The sequence below is a fragment of the Bubalus bubalis genome, chromosome 18 (genome assembly GCF_019923935.1).
Source record: "Bubalus bubalis isolate 160015118507 breed Murrah chromosome 18, NDDB_SH_1, whole genome shotgun sequence".
In the NCBI taxonomy this organism is placed as follows: domain Eukaryota; kingdom Metazoa; phylum Chordata; class Mammalia; order Artiodactyla; family Bovidae; genus Bubalus; species Bubalus bubalis.
Window position 1 is genome coordinate 20,485,903 of NC_059174.1, and position 22,029 is coordinate 20,507,931.

The 22,029-nt window shown below is 42.1% G+C and overlaps 1 long non-coding RNA gene across 2 annotated transcripts in view; it reads right to left on the reverse strand.

Annotated features, from left to right (window-relative positions):
- Positions 1-1,661: 1,661 nt before the first annotated feature.
- Positions 1,662-22,029, reverse strand: part of LOC112580229 — a 61,016-nt gene continuing 40,648 nt past the window's right edge. The window contains exons 3-4 of one of the 2 annotated variants that reach the window (XR_006546211.2): positions 5,361-5,580; positions 1,662-3,685 (exon numbers count right to left, since the gene is read on the reverse strand). This is a non-coding gene — a long non-coding RNA (uncharacterized LOC112580229). Of the gene's footprint in view, positions 3,739-5,360; positions 5,581-22,029 lie in introns of both variants that reach the window. The other variant, XR_006546212.2, reaches the window with a different exon arrangement.

Below are 22,029 nucleotides of genomic sequence, written 5' to 3' on the forward strand. Positions count from 1 at the left end.
TATATTCAAGACCCTATGATAAACCATAATGGAAATGAATGTGAAAAGAATGTATGTGTGTATAACTGAAGCACTGTGTTGTACAGCAGAAATTAACACAACATTGTAAATCAACTATGCTTCAATAAAATATTAAAAACAAACAAAAAAAAGAGTTTCTTTAGTTCCTCTTCATTTTCTGCCATTAGAGTGCTGTCATGTGCATATCTGAGGTTGTTGATATTTCTCCCAGCAGTCTTGATTCCAGCTTGTGAGTCATCCAGCCCAGCATTTGGCATGATGTGCTCTGCATATAAGGTAAATAAGCAGGGTGACAATATACAGCCTTGGTGTACTCCTTTCCCAATTTTGAACGAGTCCATTGCTCCATATCCAGTTCTAACTGTTGCTTCTTGTCCTGCAGAAAGACTTCTCAGGAGACAGGTAAGGTGGTCTTGTATTCCCATCTCTAAGAATTTTCCACAGTTTGTTGTATTCCACACAGTCAAGGCTTTTTAGCATAGTCAATGAAGCAGAAGTAGATGATTTCCTGGAATTCTATTGCTTTTTCTACCATCCAGTGGATCCTGGCAATTTGATCTCTGGTTCCTCTGCCTTTTCTAAATTCAGCTTGAACATCTGTAAGTTCTTGGTTCACGTACTGTTGAAACCTAGCTTGAAGAATTTTGAGCATTACTTTGCTAGCATGTGAAATGAGTGCAATTGTACAGTAGTTTGAACATTCTTTGGCATTGCCTTTCTTTGGGATTGGAATGAAAACTGACCTCTTCCAGTTCTGCAGCCACTGTTGAGTTTTCCAAATTTGCTGACATGTTGAGTGCGGCACTTTAACAGCATCATCTTTTAGGATGGGAAATAGCTCAGCTGGAATCCTATCACCTCCACTAGCTTTGTTTGCAGCAATGCTTCCTAAGCCCCACTTGACTTCACACTCCAGGATGTATGGCTTTAGGTGAGTGACCACACCGTCATGGTCATTATCTTAATGACCTTTTGTATAGCTCTCATGTGTAGTCTTGTCACCTCTTCTTAGTCTCTTCTGAGGAGGGTAGTAGCTACCGTTTATTGAATGCATATTATGTGGTTGATTAAATGTTAAGTGAGTTACATGTGCCATGCTCTGTAGTTGTTATAAAAATCCTATGCCTAAGTATTATTGTTGTTGGTGTGTTTACCTTTTAAAAAAACTAAACCTGGGAATGGTGAAACCTGAATATGGCATGTTGTTTGGTCCACAGTATTGTATCAATTACAATGACATTGATATGTCATGACACCATTGATATCAATACCAAATTTCTTGGTATTGATCATGTCCTTTTGAATCTGAGATAATATTGGGAGAAGCTGGGTGAAGAATGCAAAAGAATTTTGAACTATTCTTACAACCTCTTATGGGTGTAAAATTATTTCAAAATAAAAACACTTTTTTAAAATAAAGAATAATCCTGGGACACAGGGTGATTATACAGCTTGTCCAGATCACAAAGTTTGTATATGAAGAGATCAATTTGAACCCATGTTCTTCTGGTTCTAAAGCCCAGGTCTTAAGGGTTGTAGTCCATGTTCCCTGTCTTCTCTGGTTTTCCTTTCAGATAACATGAGCCCTTTAGCACCATGTTGTTCTCCTTACACTGGTTACTGGGAAACTCGGGGTTAAGTGGTGTCAAACTGCAGCATAATTGGAATGCCTATTTCATTTCTCTTAGGTCTATTTCCTTCCAGCATTTATCCAACTTGGTCTTTCACAGACTCATTTTTTCACTTTTTTTGTCTTTTAGCAAACTAGCTAAATCTTTTTGGAAAAGATTCCAGGTTATAAATAAAGTTAAGAATCTTTCTCCTCAAGTTTCAAGAATATTCTTATCCTGGATTTTCTGAAACCAGAGATTACTTGGTACCACTCAGTTAGCATCTCTGAGTCCAGATCCTAAAACAGGGAGGCACTCGAAGCAAGAGATGAGATAGAAAACAATGGCTTCAGGTTGCAAAGGTAAGAGGCCTTTCTTATCTTCATTTTATTTTCTGAAAATTAAATACTTGGCAGGGTTTTCCTTGAGCTAATTACCATCCCTTCTTAACATTTTAAGTAACTGCTCATTTAGAGTAGTGAATGATTGCTCTGAGATTAGAGTATAGGGAAAATCTTTCTGTTGGGAATAATCCACTTACGCGGCTGTTTGTTTGAAGGAGAGATAAACAGAGATTTTTTTTTTTTTTCTTCTTGACATGCCAGGCATAAGAGAGAACAGGGTGATTAATGAAACTCTGCTTTTTGCCAATAAATTTCTGACATCAGATACAAGCTCATAGTTGTTGAGTTTTCTGGGGATTTTTTTTTTTTCCTTTTTTCCTTTCTTTCCTTTTAACCCAAAGGAAAAAGAAAATGGCACCATTCAGATTCTAGAGCCCATTTAAATCTGTTACACTGTGGACTATTTTTGGTTCTTAAAATGGTTTAGGTAATTTTTCATTGGCTCTACTGGGAATGCCACTTTGTGCTCTGTTATTTATAATCTGCAGAAATTAATTATGCTGCTAATTAACAGCTTGCAAACAAATTATTGCTCAAGGAGTTATTTATTCAGTTATGAAAGCACAACTTCAGGGTTCTATGTAGATTCTTTCTGACAGCTCTTTTATATCTTGCTTTTCTTTCTGAATTTTTCTGCTTCTAAGGTTCAGCAGAGGTCTGCTTGCAAGGGATGACAATTAGTCAGGATCTGGGTAGCCAGGAACTGGGTCAGCTGCTCTACTTGGGGGGAGGAAAAGGCAGGAGGGTTGCAGAGCCTGCTTAGTATGCACTCTGGAATTGATAAAAACATTCCTTATGTGAGTGGTGGCTCTTGCAACAACCACCACAAGGTTTCACATGCCCATTTTTGCACCTCCAAGACTCTTAGGAGAGCCCTGGAGGGCAGTGCTGACATCATACACGGAGGAAAGCAGGAATGTAAACACATGCCATTTGTGTATCATTGGTAACACTACCATTCTCTATGCCCATGCTCATGGCAGACAGCAAAATGGATCACAGACCTACTTCAACCTCTGAAAATTTTTCAACATGGTCTTCCAGGTAGGCATTGCCAACTGTTGGTATCCTGGTAGGAGTGAAAGGGTTTGCCAAATTAAGTGGTTTGATATTCCCAACTCATGTAAACAACTTTCCATGGCTAACCAACCTGTGGGACTGGACAATGGGATGGAAGAAACTGTAGACAAGAAACCTCTTTTTCCCTTGGCAAGACCTCAGAGGGGCACTCAGGACACAATCTGACTCTAACTGACCCCACCTGCCCAAGGAGACACTTAAGAACTGCCCCCCAGGCAAAGTCACAAAGCGTCAGCTCTGTATGAAGGGCCACGTTGGACAGTTCCTGCAGGAGCAAGGAGTTCATCCCAGAAAGAAAACAGAACACTGGCAGGGTTTGGAGTACCTGCTTCTGATTCTTTGTATTCCATTCAGTAGCTGTGAGATCCTTGGTGAGTCTCTTCCTCTTTCTGTTCCTTAGGTGTTCATCTGCCAAATGAAGATGGTGCACAGGGTCTCTGAGATCCTTCTAGCTCTGGGTGTCTAATGTTCTAGTGCTGCTGTGAGTATCAGATACACATGAAGATTCCCATGGTCAGGTCTATTCCAATCAGAAAAATGAAGACGCCAAAGCAACTCACTAAACCATTCCTGCAGTCAGATAAGAGGAGCAGAGATGGGTTTCAGGATCACACTGAAGAACGCTGAAGAAAATAATATGAGAAAAACAAGTGTGAAAGTCACCACGTTCGCATTCGATAGCTGGCACACTCCAAGCAACATTTACCCCTAAGTTCAAAGGAATCAAAACCACCTTGTGGCTCTGGAGACATTCAGATCCCCAGGCTCCTTTCAGTACTTCAACACCCCTAGAAGCTCATCTTCCTCTGTCTTAACTCACCAACCCACCTCTCACATATTCCAGAGCTCAAAGCCTAGTCCATTTTCAGCAAATGCAATCACTTTCTTTAAGCCCCTCTTTTTAAGGCTAAGAAATAAGAACCCACATTTATCTCATCAGAGAAGTCAAGTCACAAGCCCAAGCTCTACAGCCCAGAAGTAGTAAAGCTAGGCTTTGATCTCATGACTTATGATCATTGGTCCTGTACTGTCCCACACCATTGGGTTCCCTATCACGTCTTTACTTAGTGATCAACTTCAGGAAACTGAGAAGTCAATCTCGGGCCAATCCAATGAGGCACCCATGAAGGTCCCTTTCTCAGAACCCCCTCCAAGCAGTAAAAACTTTGAGGACTTTTTAGCCTTTGAGGGAGGCTAAATGCAGCAAAGGACAGAACATGGGCTGAATTGGAATTCTGCCTAGCCCTAACCTGATTAACTTTCTGACATTGGACAAGTTTCTGAGAATGCTTTGAGCTTCAATCTTTTCATCTGAAAAAGGGCCACAATAAACTCTTACTATGCCCAAAGACATGTACAAAGATGTTCATCACAGCCTGGTTTACCATTGTAAATATAAGAAAGAACTGACGATAATCCATCAGTAGGAAAATAAACAAAGAGATTGATCTTTAGTCATAAAATGGAATACTTTACAGTCAAAATGAATGAATTAGATATACCTGTATTAAGGTGAACAAATTTCAAAAACTAAGAATGAGTAAATGGCTGGGAAGTATGTAATACAAAATATAGTGTATATTCCATATTTTTATGTTTGTGTGCCTATGTACTAAGAAATAAAAATATACTTGGGAGTGACACTCAACAACCTCAGAATATTGTTTCCTCTGCAGAGGGAAGAAGGGAAGGCCTGTGAGTAGAAACTTCTGTTTCTGCTATGAGTACTACATGATTGCCTTTAGGTCTAGTCCTTGTTTCTAGAAAAATTTCAGCAATTTGGGGCTTTCCACACTGCATCCTATTTTAGGTATACTATGGAGGTTCAATATTTAAGGGAACCTTGAATAATCCCTGCTTTAACAAAGAATCCTTCTGTTAAGCAGTCAATGCCTAATTCTGTCTATAAACTAGAGTAAGGTTTGAAGCTGCTTTCTAAAAGATGCTCATTCATTTAACAAAGATTAGTTAAGGTCATCTCTCTGCCAGTCACTGTGCTAGGTTGCTAGGTAGGCGTATACAGAATTAAGCAAAATAAACATGGATCCTGAGAGTTTGCAGCATGGGAGAAAACTAAAGATGTAAACAAACTAAATTCTGTGTAAGAAATGAACAGTGCTAAATTCTGTGTAAGACATGAACAGTGTGTTACGATAAGAAATACTGAAGAAGTGGCAGAGTGTTTCAGTCATCTATGAGGTGTAAAAACCAATTCAAAATTCAGTGTCTTAAAATAACAACTTACCATTTCTCACAATTCTGTTGACTGATTAGAAGGTTCTTCTGCTTCCCATGGTATTGGCTGGGGTGCAGAGCTGCCTGAAAGGTTCAAAATTGCCTCATTCCCCTGGCTGTAGAGGTGCTGGCTGGGAGCCCAACTGGTGACTGGGGCCGGAGTTCTCACAAGCCTTTCCACAAACCTTCTAGAACTTCATCCATATGGTGGCTGGCTTTCAAGCAGTGTTCTGAGTAGAAAAGAGAAAAACTTCAGATATCTTAAGGCCCAGCCCCCAAATTACACAGGGTCACTTCTGCTCCATTCTGTTGGTCAAGACAAGTCATAAGATTATTCCAGATTCAAGAGTAGAGAAGTCTGACTCTATTTCAAAAAAAAACTGATTTTTTTTTAGAAAATTTTTAAAACATCAGTGCTGGCGGTCAGGGACAAGGCAAACTGTGCTGCTTTCAGGCACCTCTGAAAAGCATGAGGGGGGTCCTCGCAACCCCCGGTCCATCACCATCACTCCCAGGGCCCCTACGCGGGACCTGAGAGAAGCAGGAACACAAGACGCATGCCCGTCATGTACACAGAGAGGACAACTGCGGGGAGGAGGCCTTGGGTCCCACGAGGCAAGAGGCGTGCCTCCCTGACCGTCTCTACCCACGGAGAGCTGCTTACCGGAAGCACCTCTGCAGTGGGGACCCCAGAGGTTCGCTGGGCACAGGAGACGATGCCACCGCCGGGCCTCAGGCACCTGAATGAACTGCCTGGAGCTCTCCAGGAGCATCGTCCAGGGGGCTTTGCCGAGCACAGCACTGCAGCAGGAAGTCCCCACCGCTATTCCCGCCCAGCTGAGCGAGAGGCCCGCTCGCCAGACAGCAAGGAGATCGCGCGAGAGTTTGTGCTGCACGGAGGACCAGGACCTTCCCGCGCTGCGAGGTAGTGGGTGAGACATCCGGGGTCTGACCTGAGCCTGCACCCCAGCCTTCCACACACTACAGGCCACCTATGGGCAGGGAGGAGAGGCGAGAGTCTCGCACAGGGAACCAAGAGAGCAGCTGCGTTTGCCATGATCTTCCATCCCTTGTCTGGTGTAGCTTAGGCCTGGGCCTAGCGGAGAATGACATCACTACATCCATCTGCCCCTACTTTTTTTTTTTTTTTTAATTTTTTAAACTTTTTAATTTTTTTTAATTAAAGTATAGTTGATTTACAATGTTGTGTTAGTTTCAGTTGTTCATCAAAGTGATTCAGTTATACATAGATATAGATCTGTATTTTTTATTTTATTTTTTAATTGAAGGATAATTGCTTTACTGAATTTTGTTTTCTGTTAAACCTCAACATGAATTAGCCATAGGTATACATATATATCACCTCTCTTGTGAAACTCCCTCCCATCTCCCTCCCCATCCCACCCCTCTAGGTTGATACAGAGACCCTGTTTGAGTTTCCTGAGACATACAGCAAATTCCCCCCTCCCCTGGTGTGGAACAAAGATTCCACAAGTGGTTTGTTGTGGCATTAAGTGAGATTAAAACAAATACCCAAAAACGAGAAACCAAAGATGAACCCCAGACAAATGACAGTTACAAAATCAGGCAAGTGATATTTAAATTAATGGAATATACACATATACATAAACACCCATAAGCAAAATCAAAACACACCAACTAAAATACAGTAGATTGACCAGGCAAACAAAGGAAATAAAAAAATTTTATCTACCAGTTAAGAACAAAACTAACTGAAGCACAAGCTGTAAAACAGAACTAAAGCAAAGTGCCAAGTGAGGAATAAAGCAATGAAAACAAAACTAACAAATATGTTGAGAGGAAAGGAAAGAAAGAAAGAATAGATATGCAAAGTTATATAGAGGTAGATTAAGAAGGTTTATATACATTAAAGATTAACTGCAAGGGAAAAGAACAGTAGGAAAAGCAAACAAAGGAATAAATGTAGAAAAAATATAATAGGTTTAAAAAGATTAAAAATTAAAATAAAAAAAAAAAGGAAAACTCCACGGATCTGCAAAAACCCAACATAGAGGCAGAGGTTTATAACAACAATAAAAAGTGTGACTGAATATGCATATACACCCATGAGCAAAATCAAAGCAATCCAACTAAAATAAAGTGCAATAGTTTGGCCCGGTGAACAAAGGAAACCAAAAATTATATCTACCAATTAAGAACAAAACTAACTAAAGCACAAACTGGAAAACAAAACTAAAGCAAAGTGCCAAGTGGGGAATAAAGCAATGAAAGCAAAACTAATAAATATGTTGAGAGGAAAGGAAAGAAAGACAGAATAGATATGCAAAGTTAAATAGACGTAGACAAAGAAGATTTATATACATTAATGATCAACTGAAAGGGGAAAATAACAGTAGGAAAAGCAAACAAAGGAATAAATGTAGAAAAAAAATAATAGTAGGTTTAAAAATAAAAATTTTAAAAAAAGGGAAAATATAGAAAAAAAGGGAAGAAGAAAGAAAAAAAAAAAAAGAAAAGAAAACTCCACAGAACTGCAAAAGCCCAATGTAGAGGCAGAGGTTTATAACAACAATAAAAAATGTTACTTAGAAAAAAAAACAAAAACCTCAAAAGCTTAATTAAATTTCATAGTGCCAATAAAATCAACAACTACAATGGGGGGCGGGGGAAGAAGAAAGTAAAAAAAAAAAAAAAAAAATCCAGAAGAATCTACAGAACAAGTCAAAACATAAGAATAAGAAATACTTTTCTTGAGTCACTGCTGTCAGAGTCCTTTCCCTCTTTGGAAGTCACACTCCACCTCACCTCCCTAGGATGCCCTCTAACACTGTGCTGGTCTCTGGACCTGCTGTAGGGGCAGCTCAGATTCTAATCTGTTCCTACTCCTGTGTGTTCTTGCCTCCAATGTCCATAGCTATCAGAACTAGTGCATTTTCTTTTGTGGGAGCTTTCAATGTCCTTTTGTATATTCCATAGACACAGAGTCTGCCTAGTTGGTTGTGTGAATTTAATCTGCAGCTTGTACAACTGGTGGGAAGGTTTTGGGTCTTCTTCCTTAGCCACACTGCCCCTGGGTTTCATCTATGGTTTTATTTCCACCTCTGCATGTGGGTCATCCACTGGGATTTGCTCCTCAGGCTTCCCTGGAGGACTTGGGTCTGCCCCAATGAAAGCCAGGGGTGGAGGTGGTGCAGCTGCTTGGGGTCGCAGGGGTTCTGGCAGCACCAGGTACTCAGGGAAGTTGGTGTCTAGGGCAGCAGGAAATATGTGCTCTAGAAGGATATGGCAACCAGTATTGGCCAATACACTGCAGTATTCTTGCCTGGAGAACCACCCTGACAGAGAAGCCTGGCAGGCCACAGTCCACAGGGTCACAAAGAGTCAGACACGACTGAAGTGACCCTGCACACAGACGCAAGACTTTTTTTTGCCTGTAGCGGCTCTGCCCCAGTGAGGATTGAGCGTGGAGGTGGTGCAGCTGCTTGGCTTGCGGGGACCCTGGCAGCGCCAAGTGCACACGGACACGGACTGCCTCTGCCACAGTAGTTATGGCTCTACCAGAGTCTTTTTTCAAGCCTCTTGTAGCTGGCGATCAGAAAGCCCCTTTGGCCAGTCTTTCTCCATAGCTCCGCCCACTCAGGCACTTAGCAGACTCCTTGCCTGGGGTCCTTCTCTGTTGTTCGCCGCATCAGGCACTTAAAGAGGCACCCTAGGTAGTGTCTTACTCTGTAGTTTGGGCATCAGTCACTTAAAGGAGCACCTTAGGTGGGGTCCTACTCTGTAGTTCAGTTTGTCAGGTGTTTGATGGGCCAGCATCTCTACTGTTCAGCTGCCGGTGTGGCACATGGAGAGAGAGGCTACGGTGATGGCTCCACCCCCTCGCATGACTCAGCAGTATAGCCTTGCTTCCATGGCTGCCTGGCTTTCCTCCACAGGCATTTTCCACCACAATCTCCTCCCTCACATCCCCTCAATCCCTCTCTGCAGTTAACATCAGCCCACGCCCTGGGATTGCTCCACAATCCCTAAACTCCAGCTCCCAGCCGCTGCACCTGCTAGGGGACCTGCATCCCTGTCTGGGGTATGTATGGCTGCAGCAAGGACTGTCTGATTCTCATTCCATTTCAGCTACCACAGATCAGCTGTTTCACTCTCAGCCTTAAATGTTTCTCCTCTGACTCAGACAATTGCCCCGATATGGGGATCGGACCCCTGCTTCAGTTCCCCTACCTGCCCACGGCTCATCCAGTCCTACGAACACTCCTGTTTTTCCCGCTAGTTCCTTCATCCCACCTAGTTTTACATGGTTCTATGTGTTTTTCCCGCTGGTCAGGTACTCCTGTTTGCTCTCAGCTGGTGGTCTGCATGCACTTCTGTGTCTGAAGGTGTATTCCTGGTGTATCCATGGAGAGATGTACTCCACATCCACCTAGTCTTCTACCATCTTGTTTCCATTGTTTTCTTTCTTTTTTTTTTTTTAAGGTTATTTCCCCTTATAAAAGTGAAAGTGTTAGTGGCTGAGTCCTGTGGGTCTCCTTGCAATCCAAGGGACCACAGCCCACCACACTCCTTTGTCCATGGACTTCTCTAGGCAAGAATACTGGAGTGGGTTACTATTCCCTTCTCCAGGGCATCTTCCCACCCAGGGATGAAACCCAGGTCTTGTGCATTGGAGGCAGAGTCTTTACCATCTAAGCCACCTGAGTAGCCCCATATACATTTTTTTTTTTTTTCAGGTTCTTTCCCTTTATAGGTTGTTACAAAATATTGAGTTGAGTTCCCTTTGCTATACAGTAGGTCCTCACAGGTTGTCTCCTTTGTAGGTAAGAGCGTGTATATGTTAACCCCAAACTCCTAATTTATCCCTGACCCTCTGGCTCTACTTCTTGATGGGAGGATTGGCGAACAATTGACCACCTTGTTCAGTCCACCAAGCAGAAACAGGAACTGACTACAGTTGAGGAACTGCTGTGTACCGTGATTTTTTCACAAACATTCACTGAGCTCATCATCAAAGCAAAGTCTCTAAGAAGTCTTATGGTAAAGAACGTGATTTCACTTACTGTTAAAAAAAAAAAAAGTATCTTTTATTTATTTATGTCTGTACACATTTTTCATTTATATTAACCCAAGTGTCTTTCAAGGTAAGTTGACCATAGGTACTTTTTTTATTCAGAGAATTCCTGGAACTAGCATCTTTGCATTCAGTTTGGGAAATAAGCATTCTAAAAATGAAGTCGATTTTTATAGATTAGAGTTGCCTAATGCGGAGTCCAAAATGACATGTATCTCATGTTCTTTGGAGAAAAAGTTCTTCCGTGTAAATCAGAAAAATTAATAAACACTCTGACACAGCCTGCATGACACAGCCCAGGCCTGAGATTAGGGGGGGGAGGGGGGGCGGGGGGGGCTGTCCAGGAGAGAGTGAAGGAGAGGGATCTGGGTTCTGTCACCTGCTCAGGCCTCCCCAGACCTTCAGCAGTTTCCTAATTCCTCTGGTCTAGGAATGACAAACTCTGGAATTTAAATTTGTGTCTAGAATAAAAATCTACAAGTAAAATGCCATCAACCTATATAATACTACAACCACCTGGATAATTATTAGAGATGAACTGCTTTGAATTACATGAAAGACCAAAAAACCCCTCTTGAACACAATCCAGCCTCCAGCAGACAAGCTGTGATGTTCGGCAGCCTTGGCGGTTGTGTTACAATTGAATTACAAGGAGAAAACAGCTCTGTGGTGATTTCATAATTATCATGATCTACTATTATGATCCATCACCAACAGAGCAGTTGGTGAAGCTGCAATAAATCATCATTATTTATATTGCAACAAATCACAAGGAAGTATCATTGAGAATCATAATTCACATTCACTTCAGATCATAATTACCCACATATGACTGTCTAGGTATGTCATGAAGGAAGCATGGAAAAAAATCATAAACCACACTGTCTTGGAGACTTGGCCTCCCTTTTTAAGATGTACAAGGAAGGAAAATACAAATTTTGCTATAAGTTGCTCCACAATTATCTATCCTGGCCCTTCTCAGATCACACCAAAAGTGGGCTAAGTTGTAGGGTCCACCTTTAGGGTGAACACTAGCCAAATTTACAGACTTCTGGCTTGACACATGTCCTGGGACATGCTTTAGGCAAGATTAAGGTTTCAGACAGAAATTGGATTTAGATAAGCCATGCCACTTTTTTTTTTTTTTTTTTTTTTTGCCATGTACCACGATTCTAGGATCAGTAAGAGTACTATGCTCTTCCTATTGGGATCTGAGGCAAAGAAATAAACAGTGTTACTGATCCTGTCTTTCTTTAAAATTATGATATTTTTGCTCATCATGGATTGCTTATATTCGTTTTAATTTTTTAAACTCTTCCATGAAAAACATTATTTATCTCAATGACTGGGTTTTCTGGCTTTCTCTTAAATTCTGCACCCTAGAAGAATGCCTCAGCTCCTCATTCTAATCCCAGTCTGTAATTTTCTCAGTTACCCTATGGGGTAGATACAATTATTTACATTTTAGGGATGAAAAACTAAGTTTCAGTAACTTGGTCAAGTTATATTCTGGATGGGTTTGAAATTTCACTGAAAGGGAGAATAAGTTATGTACTTCTTTTATTTTCTTCTCTCATCTTACATGATGTCATTGAATAAGGAAGCTGAGTTAGATTGGGTTCTACCTGCAGTTAACAACTTACCATAACAGAAAGGAGAGTGGACTTCTTGTTAGGGAACCATTGAATGAAACCTGCCTGCCTTGACCAGTCACAATAATAACCACTTGCATGAGTTGTCACACAAGAGGAGGTCCCAATAAGGAATTCTGGTGCTGCTGCCAAAAACTAACCAGGAGAATTCAGGAGGGGCCGAATGGAGATGCCAGTCAGCCTCCAGAAACCTTCACTCTTGAATCCATCTTGGCTGAGAGATGCATGTGCCACCAGGAAAGACCTTGAGTCAGACCAGATATGAGCACAAGCAAGCTGATTGACCAAAGACAACCAGAAAGCTAACCCCATTCCCTTAAAACCTAAGACTGCAAGCCACGTGGCAGGCAGTTCTCCTGGGTTGTCTTACCCTGCTGCTCTTCACCCCAGCACCCCTTTTCAGTAGTCTTTGGCTTTCATCAGTATGTGTGTCTCCTCAGACAATTCCTTTCCAAATGTTAGACAAGAGCCCCTCTCTGGGGTCCCCCTTCCAGAGACATTCTGTGCAGCCCACTTCCTTATTCCCTTGAGAGCAAGGACTCTTAACAAAGAGTCTACAGGGGTCAGCGGAGTTTACAGGGTCCACAAACTCCCTCAAAATCATATGAAATTTGTGTGTGTATACATGTATGCTCTAGACAGAGGATCTATAGGTGTTATCATACTCTTAAAAGAATTTGATCCCCCCAAAATTCAGAACCACTGCCTTATGACAGCTGAGGTAACTTTTAGTGTAAAGTCTTACAGTAAGTGATCCAGACACAACATGTTAATTATATTTCTATCACAATCAAAGAGGCTCCATCAAAGTAGCATGCAGGTATTGGTACCAAAGGTCCAACAGAAAGTTTTACATCACACTGTCCCTCTCCAGAAGCTTGAAGTGTGTTAGTTGCTCAGTTGTATCCAACTGTTTAACACCCCATGACCTATAGCCCACCAGGCTCCACTGCCCATGGAATTCTCTAGGCAAGAATACTGGAGTGGGTAGCCCTTCCTGACTCAGATCGAACCGAGGTCTCCTGCATTGCAGGTGGATTCTTTACCATATGAGCCACTAGGGAAGTCTCTAAAAATGATGAGACCACAGTAACTAAAATCTTTATTGGGTACTGCTATGCTGCTAAGTCACTTCAGTCATGTCCGATTCTGTGTGACCCCATAGATGGCAGCCCACCAGGCTCCCCCATCCCTGGGATTCTCCAGGCAAGAACACTGGAGTGGGTTGCCATTTCCTTCTCCAATGCAGGAAAGTGAAAAGTAAAAGTGAATTTGCTCAGTCGTGTCCGACTCTTAGCGACTGCATGGACTGCAGCCTACCAGGCTCCTCCGTCCATGGTATTTTCCAGGCAAGAAACGGTAAGGGCTTTAAGTGAAATAACTCATTTAGTCCTCACAGGGATCAACAAAGGGAGGATGCAATTCACTCCCTCTTCCTCATCAGTGAAAGGGAATTGAAACCACTTTGGGGGAAAAATGGGGGAAAAGAGTCCACTCCTATAGAAACCTCATTTGGAAATAAAGAAACAGTAAGGTGATTGCCCTCTCTTCCTTATTCCTTCCTATTGCCACCCCTAAGCATCCACATCAGTAGAGAAGAACTGCAAAACCATGGGTCAAACATAAGGAGGCTGGTACTAAGTTAGATGCACAATTCAACCCCTCTGCTCCACCCTAGGCCTAAGTATTGGGTTCTCCAAAACATTTTACACAAAACCCAAACTGAACAAACATTTTGGTCAACCCAAAATTTTCCTGGTTTAAGAAGCAAAGGAACCAGCAAATGCCCTTCATCAGGACAAAAATAACTTGTAAAAGTAGAAGAGAGCAGGACCTATGGGGCCTTCCCAAACAGATCCCTCCTCCATATCCTCTCCTTTAGCTCCTCTCTGAAGCACCTAAGATAATAGTATCTGATGCTTGTTTCTCAATTCTTTCAGATGCTAAAACCACCACCAAATGGAAGAAATGTACTATTTGAACACCAGGAACAGTAGTCCCCAGACCTAAGGAGGGATGATATTAACCCTGTGACATCACCTGGTTATCTCACCATAAACCAATCAGAATTATGCATGAGCTGACCACATATCCTGGACCACCTGTCCTTCACTTTGCCTTTCAAAATGCTTTGCTACCTGGATGGGAGAGGAGTTTGGGGGAGAAGGGATACCTGTATATGTGTGGCTGAGTTCCTTTGCTGTTCACCTGAAACTATCACAACATTGTTAATCGGCTATACCCCAATATAAGGTAAAAAGCTTTTTTTTTTCTTTCCATCCTTTATTTTTTTTTTTAATTTTTAAACTTTACAATATTGTATTGGTTTTGCCAAATATCGAAATGAATCCGCCACAGGTATACATGTGTTCCCCATCCTGAACCCTCCTCCCTCCTCCCTCCCCGTACCATCCCTCTGGGTCGTCCCAGTTCACCAGCCCCAAGCATCCAGTATCGTGCATCGAACCTGGACTGGCGACTCGTTCCATATATGATATTATACGTATTTCAATGCCATTCTCCCAAATTATCCCACCCTCTCCCTCTCCCACAGAGTCCAAAAGACTGTTCTATACATCAGTGTCTCTTTTGCTGTCTCGTATACAGGGTTATTGTTAAGAAATGCTTTGCTGACACCCTTCCCAGAGTAACAAACCCCCATTCTCCTTGTATTGTTGTTTTACAATAAAGCTGCTCTTTCCTTCACCACAACCTGGTGTCAGTAGATTGGCTTTACTGCTCGTGGGGAAGTGGACCCAAGTAGTTGGGTAACAAATGTTTCCTTGACACAAACTCAAGTGTGCTTTCCCTATGAATATAAGGGCTGTTTGTGCATGTATGTGTGTGTGTGCACCTGCACACACACACGCACGCCTCCCTTCTGGGATAGGAGCATCCTCCAGCCCCTGGAAATTCACTCTCATTATAGCCCATCTTTTCTAGTATCTGAACCCTCCCAGAGAATTATTCTCACTACCTTGCAGATAGTGCCAAGACCTTACCAGCCCATTCAAAAGTAACATCTCAGTCCCCCACCTCTCTTATACAGAGCAAGACTCCCAGCTACACTGGGCATTGCACAGTCACAAGTGAATCCAGCTCATGCTCCTGACCATTGATCCACCATCAATTTTTTCCAAGCCCCAGGCATGTGATTATCTGCAAAGCTGACTTACAAGATAAAATCCCCAGGCCTCTCCCCTCCCCCTCCTCCTCCAACAAGCAGACATTGATTTTACACAGAATGTGCGTGGCTTTGATGGTGTTATTGCAATCAACATGAAAAATACCACCGCAGTGCTTATCCGGATGTCTCAGTTGTTTTGCCTCATAGCACAAGTGATTGTTTAAAGACGCTTGACACTGTTGGAGTCTTTTGTTTTATGGATTTTGCAAAGCATTGCTCTTTGTCTCCTGGGCTGGCAGAGGAGAAAGCTCTTTTTTCAAGGCAATGGGCAGTGCTTTTAGAAAATAGGATCCAAGGTGGGAGCTGATTCTATAATTCCTTTAAGCGCCTGCATTTAGGCAGCCATGGTTCCACAGGAGAGACTGCACCTAACTTGTCCATGCTTGTAACTTGCTTCCTCTGGCCAAGTTGAGGCAGGAGATAGATGGGCCCCCAGGGCAAAGAGCTGGACTTCATTCTCTGTTGACAGATACTCCAATAAGAGTAGGCAGGACAATCAAGGGAGGAGGTGAGGCCCTGCCCAGATATGATATAAAAGACCACATATTCTTCATTCTCAAGTCAGGAGACTTCCCCAACTATACATGGGCAGAAAAGTTCCTTGGAGGTTTAAAAAGGAGGGTGCACCACCCCATAGAAAATGATGTTAACTACCCATAGGCCTCTTCGGTAGAATCCATCTTGGTTAAAAGATGCATCTGTACACATGGGAGGATCCTGAGATAAACCAAATACGTACTTAGAACCAGGCAAACAAGATGATTGGCCAAAGGACACTGGAGAGAAATGCCCCAAAAAAGGGTCTCAAACCACCATGAGGGCACAAATCTCTCTCTGAGCCCATCCATGTGTCTATCCACATATACTGTACTGACTTTCCTCCTAATGAATGCTTTACTTGCTTCACTACTTTCCATATCTATGTGGAAATTTATTTCTACACAGCTGACAGGCCAGGGCCTTGTCACTGGCCATTGGTTCCTGATTGTCTAGAGGCTAGGATTCTGCTCTTTCACCTCCTCAACCCAACCTCAATCTCTGACTGGGAACCAAAAGCCCTGCTTCAAGTTACTACAGGCCGAAGCCACCCAAAATCATGTTCACCCCTGATCCTTATCACCATCTCTTTTCCATGATGGTCTACATTCTTATTTCAGGCAGATCCTCAGTAACTAAATGGATTTGCTCCCTCTCTTTTACTTCCCTACATCTCTCTTTCCCCCATGTCATTGCTGAGTGATTATCTGACTGATCTGATCCAAAAAAAAAAGTCAAGAAAGAAACTTGGAACACACACCATACCCCTCCCACACAAGCCAAAGATCCAGACACCCACTCCCAATCTCCTCTCTCCCCCCAGCTATAACAACACAGTTGTCTGTACCCAATGCACCCACCTCTCCCATCAGAATGAGAGGGAGGCCCTCCAAAAGGCTGGAACTCTTCAACATGTTTGCCTTATCTACCTGTGGTATATTGTCTAATTCAGTGCTGAGTTTTGATTATGCTGTAAATCAAAGTGTGGATAAGGATTTAGTTGGATAATTATGAGACTGGGTATGTGAAAGTGATTGATAAATTCTCAAGCAGGTTAACTAAACCTGGGCATTGCTGACATTTTGGACCTGATAACTGTTTGTTTGGGGGGAATGTCCTATACTTTGTAGGATGTTTAGGAGCATCAAAAGTCTGCAGATATTGCCAAATAACCCATGAATGGCAAAATCACCCCAGTTGAGAACCACTGTCCTAGCGCATCACAGGATTACAAGACCAACCTTAACACAAGTTCATGAAGAGGTGATAACCTAGGACAAAGAGAACAGTTGAATTTAAATTTAGGCTCACTTACTCATCATGCCTTTTCCTACCTCTAGTCTCCTTGGCACCCTCTACCAAACCGACACAATGATATCATGTCGAAATCACTGACCTGTCTCCTGAGGGTCAACATGAAGCTGTACATTTCTATTGGCCCATCAAATCTCCTGGCTCTAAATTTAATTGTTGAATTTGTTAGATAATGCTTATACCCTAGTTGGGGTTCTCTGCTTATTAAAGTATATAAAACAAAACTGGGCAGTGCTTAATGACACCCTTAAAGAAAGGGATCTAAGCTCAGAGTTAGGGCAAGTGGGTTTGGGGTCCAGGTCATCTGGGAGCCACTGAGCAACTCCCCTGCCTTCTTTGGCTGCCTTGTTTGACTTTCTTTCAGTAGAAGTGCAGAAAAAGAAGAGCTTGGACCCAATTAAGGATCTTCAAACTGTTGTATGTATTTCTAAAGTTTAATAAAGCTATTATTGCAGGAACCCCCTTGGGAGAAAATGTGAGATGAGGAGTGCTAGGCTGCCGCTCAAATGCTGAGTCAATAAGATCAATTTTCTTCTTATCTATTCTTCATACTGGACTTCCAGGTTAAATTTCCTTCCTGAGAGAGTGTTTCAGCATCTTGCGCACGCGCGCGCGCGCGTGTGTGTGTGTGTGTGTGTGTGTTTAAAAGAAATAATTCAATGGCACTTGTTAAGTCACAGTAAGGAAGACTTTAGTCAAAGGGTGGGGGGCTATCTCAGTAGTTATAACCACAGGCATGGGATTTTGCAAAGGGCAGAGAGATTATACACAACTCTGAATATAGCATGGGCAAGAGGAAATTTATGGGCAAGTTCTTGTGGTCAGTGGATGGAAAATTACTAAGAGAAAATAACAGAGGTAAAGGGGGGGTTCCATCTAAATCCAGCTAACACAACTCTTGCTGAAAACTGGCCAGGGTAGTCAGATATTACCTGGAGGTGGGTGGTAGAGAATGAGGAATCTGATCAGATATCAAAGGTGATCAGATATTGAGAATGGGGGATTCTGATTAAATTGCATCATCAGTATTCTTGCTAAAACTAGATTTTACCAAAAAAAAAAAAAAAAAAAAAAAAATGGACAGATAGGCCTGGGAGAAGATTCAGGAGTCTGACAACAGTTTGGTCAAGTAATCTTTATCAGTATGTATAAGTGTTATTGGGGATTCCCAGGTGGTGCTAGTGGTAAAGAACCCACCAGCCAATGCAGGAGACATAAGAGACTTGGGTTTGACCCTTGGATCTGGAGTATCCCCTGGAGGAGGGCATGGCAACCCACTCCAGTATTCTTGCCTGGAGAATTCCATGGACAGAGGAGCCTGGTGGGCTACAGTCCATGGGGTCTCAAAGAGTCAGAAACAACTGAAGCAATTTAGCAGGCAGGGAGGCATAACTGTTATTAAAGTTTTTAAATCTCTAGGTTAGGTAATATCAACGAATCCTTCAGGTTCTAGGATTCTAGAAAAACTCTTAATATAGACATAATTTTGTGTACAAAAATACTTGAATAGCCACTAAAGGCAGACTTAAAGAGACCAAGAATTTGAGGGAGAGCAAGGGTAGGGGTTTCCTCTACCTTTCTAAGTTCTCAGCTGGGGTCCCTATAACAAAATACAGATTAACAAGAGAAAAATATACAAATTTACTTAAAGTAAGTTTTATGCAACTCAGGAGTTTTCCTAAGGAAATGAATACCCAACGAACAGTCAAAGGAGTATTTTTATACCAGGTCTGATAAAGAATGAAACAGTTGTGGGAGAAAGTGACCGGACAAAATGGGATAGGAGTTCGTCCAGGCAAATGGAGGAAGCTTAAGCTTATCAAGGCCTGTTTATTTGGATTCCTGATGGTGTCCTTCCACTTCCAGAGATAAAGGTGCTCCTATGGGAGATGGGAGGACTCCTCTCATCTGAGGGTCTTAGGATCTGCGTCCAGGGAGGGCCAGAAAGTCCTTCCTGCCCCTCCCATTTCCCAAATTCCTTCCGTTTAAAATACTAGTTTTGCCACAGGGCTATATCTTGGCATAGAGTGTTCTGAAGCCTATCAACCCATTCCTCCTTCATTTCACTGATACAGCATAACTGTGATGGGAAAGGACCAAAAATAGAGTACAAGTAAGTCCTCTACACACAAACGTCAAGCCTTGAACTTTCAAAGACGCACACGAGCATTCACATATCCAGCCATGTAAATTAGTTCACCTGTCTGGCATACATTGTCTCATCCGTGCGTCCTCTGCAGATGGCTGCTCAGCTTGCCCTTCGTCTCCTGTTGCTGACGATCCTTCATCTCTCCCATCTCCCACCCCTCTGCCTCCTGCAGTCAGTAACTCTTCTTGCCTGTTCGTTCAGTGCCCGCCCCTGTACACCAGCTGCTGTGCTGCGCTACTGCACTTTCCAAGGAGCTGTGCAGTGAACGTGGCTTCCCTTGTGGCTTAGACACCACCGCCTGCACTGTAGGAGACCCAGGTTTCATCCCTGGGTCAGGAAGATCCCCCAGAGAAGGAAATGGCCACCCACTCCAGTGTTCTTGCCTGGAGAATCCCATGGACAGAGAAGCCTGGTGGGCTACAGTCCGTGGGGTCCCAAAGAGTGGGACAGGACTGAATGACTAACACTTGCACTATTTTCACACAGTAAGGCTAAAAATGTTTTCTTTTTTTTATGTGTTTCTTTGTAGTTTATGTGTTATTTGTGTTGAAAGAATTATAAACCTGTTATAGGACAATACTGTATGGATGAATGTATCAAGTGGGTACCTGGGCTAATTTTGTTGGACTTAATAAATTGGACTTAACGAACACACTCCTGGAACAGAACTTTCTAGTATCTAGGAAACTTACTGTACATTGAGAAGAGCCTGAATTTAAAGGATATATGAGATGGTAGCAAAGGAAAGGAGTGGGTTTGAAGTTGGGGTTTAATCATCTCTTCTCTCCTCAACCATCACCTTCTCTGGCCCAACTCCTAGCCTCTGTGCTCAGGGCTTGAAGGCAACCCAGATCTACCAGCTCAGGCAACCACTTCAGCCTCTCCCAGCACCTCTGAGCCTCTGTAGGGGACTGACTGGAGCCCTCTGACTTATTTCTGAAGCCTGAACCTTTGACAGCAGGCCAGCCTGGCAGCCCAGCTCTGCAAAGTTTGCCCTGAGCCCCGCATTCCTCCTGTTTTATTAATACTGCACAGAACGAGAAGAACCAGCCTGAGTGGCAGCTACAAAGACACTCGTCTCCTAAAATGTGATATTTGATCACAGGAGGATTTTGCGGTGGGATAGTTTATAATCCTAAATTTAAATCCTTCCTGAATTTCAGACGTTCCAGTATCAAAAATCCTTTTAGGATTTTTCAAAGTGTGTAATCTGTTTAGAAATTAAAAAAAAAGAAAAAACCTCTCTGGCCCATTCTTTCTCCAAAAATAGGCTTGCTACATTTTTAACTTCCTTTAAAAGAAAGAAAGAAATGCCTTTTTAAAAAAATTAAATTTCTTGTTTATTTCACTTCAGGGCAACTGTTTCTAAGACATCCAATGAAATATTCTTACTAAAATAAAGTGAGATTTTTTTTTTCCAGTGACTGCAAATGAACCCAGAAGAAACATTTATTTTAAAAGGGATTAAGGAGGGAGAGAAAGGAGAAGCTGTGTTAAGGAAAAGAATTAGAAATACACAAGAAAGGAAAAAAAAAAAAAAAACCTGTCTTTTCTTTCTGCCATACCTCAAGCAACCTTAGGAGAAAACAGCCCAGTTTGCCTATTATAATTTAAATGAGAGGGTGGAGAATAAGTATTCCCTTGAGAGCAGAAGAAGGTGAATGATTGGGAGGGAGGAGGAAGTGGGGAGGTCAGAGAAGGAAGCCAAAAGGAGGAAGACTCAAAGGCCACTGAAGGCATGTGCCCTGTTCTCTTCCGAACAAGCCTTCCTCTCTGGGTAGACCTGAGACCTTTCTGAGGGTTGAATAAAGGTTGAAGTCAGGAAAGAGTCCCTAAAGACAGTCCACAGGTAGAGATTGCCTCAGAATGGCTGAACCTCCTGGACAAATTTTTCAGTGTGATTTTCATTCCATTTTCATCATCTGTTATAACATAAAATTTCATCAACTGTAAATGTCAGTTCTTCCCTTTATTATTTGCTAATGTCATAAAAATCTGAATTGTTTGCTTTGTTAAAGGGCTTGCTGGGCATTGACTTTTCCTTATTTGTACTTTACTACCCCAAATGTGTGGGGTTTATTTATTTTTTTAAGAAAAAAATAACATCCCTTTTGAAATGGGATTTAAATAACAGAGCAAGGTTTGCCATTATCATAAATGTATAAAGTGCCTTGTGAGTAATAAAATGGATCATGGATTCAGGATAATTCAAACTGAAATGTTATGTTCAGTATCAAGATTAGATTACGTTAATGCAGTTCATTTTAAATGGTTTAAAGGCCATCAGATGCATGTGAAAAGAATCTGTATCATAACTTAGAATAAATAGACTGAGACATTTGTTTATAATGTCAGTGCTAAACAAATCTATTACTACATTTCTGCATGTAGCGTTATATTACCACTGCTATTAAACAAACAGAGCATGAAGATAAATTATAGCTTTAATTATAAACATTACCTTTGCGTATTTATTAATTTAAAATGGAACAATGTTCAATAACCTTAGGTTATTTATATCAGCTAACATTTTAATTAACTTTGTTGTATTTATGCGTCTTGGTAATTGTTGCTACCAGGCACATGGAGCTCCTTGAATAATGGAAGCAATCTAACCTATCCCTGTGCATATTACCCATTAATGGGATGGTAACGTTGTAACTCCTGCCAGAGTGAGACTCTGCTGCACAGGCTTCCTGGGTGAGAGCCTAAGGCTCCAAAATTTGCCTTTCTCCTTGGAAACCACCACTGAGGAGCACCTGAAATTCCTGGACAGACTGTGGA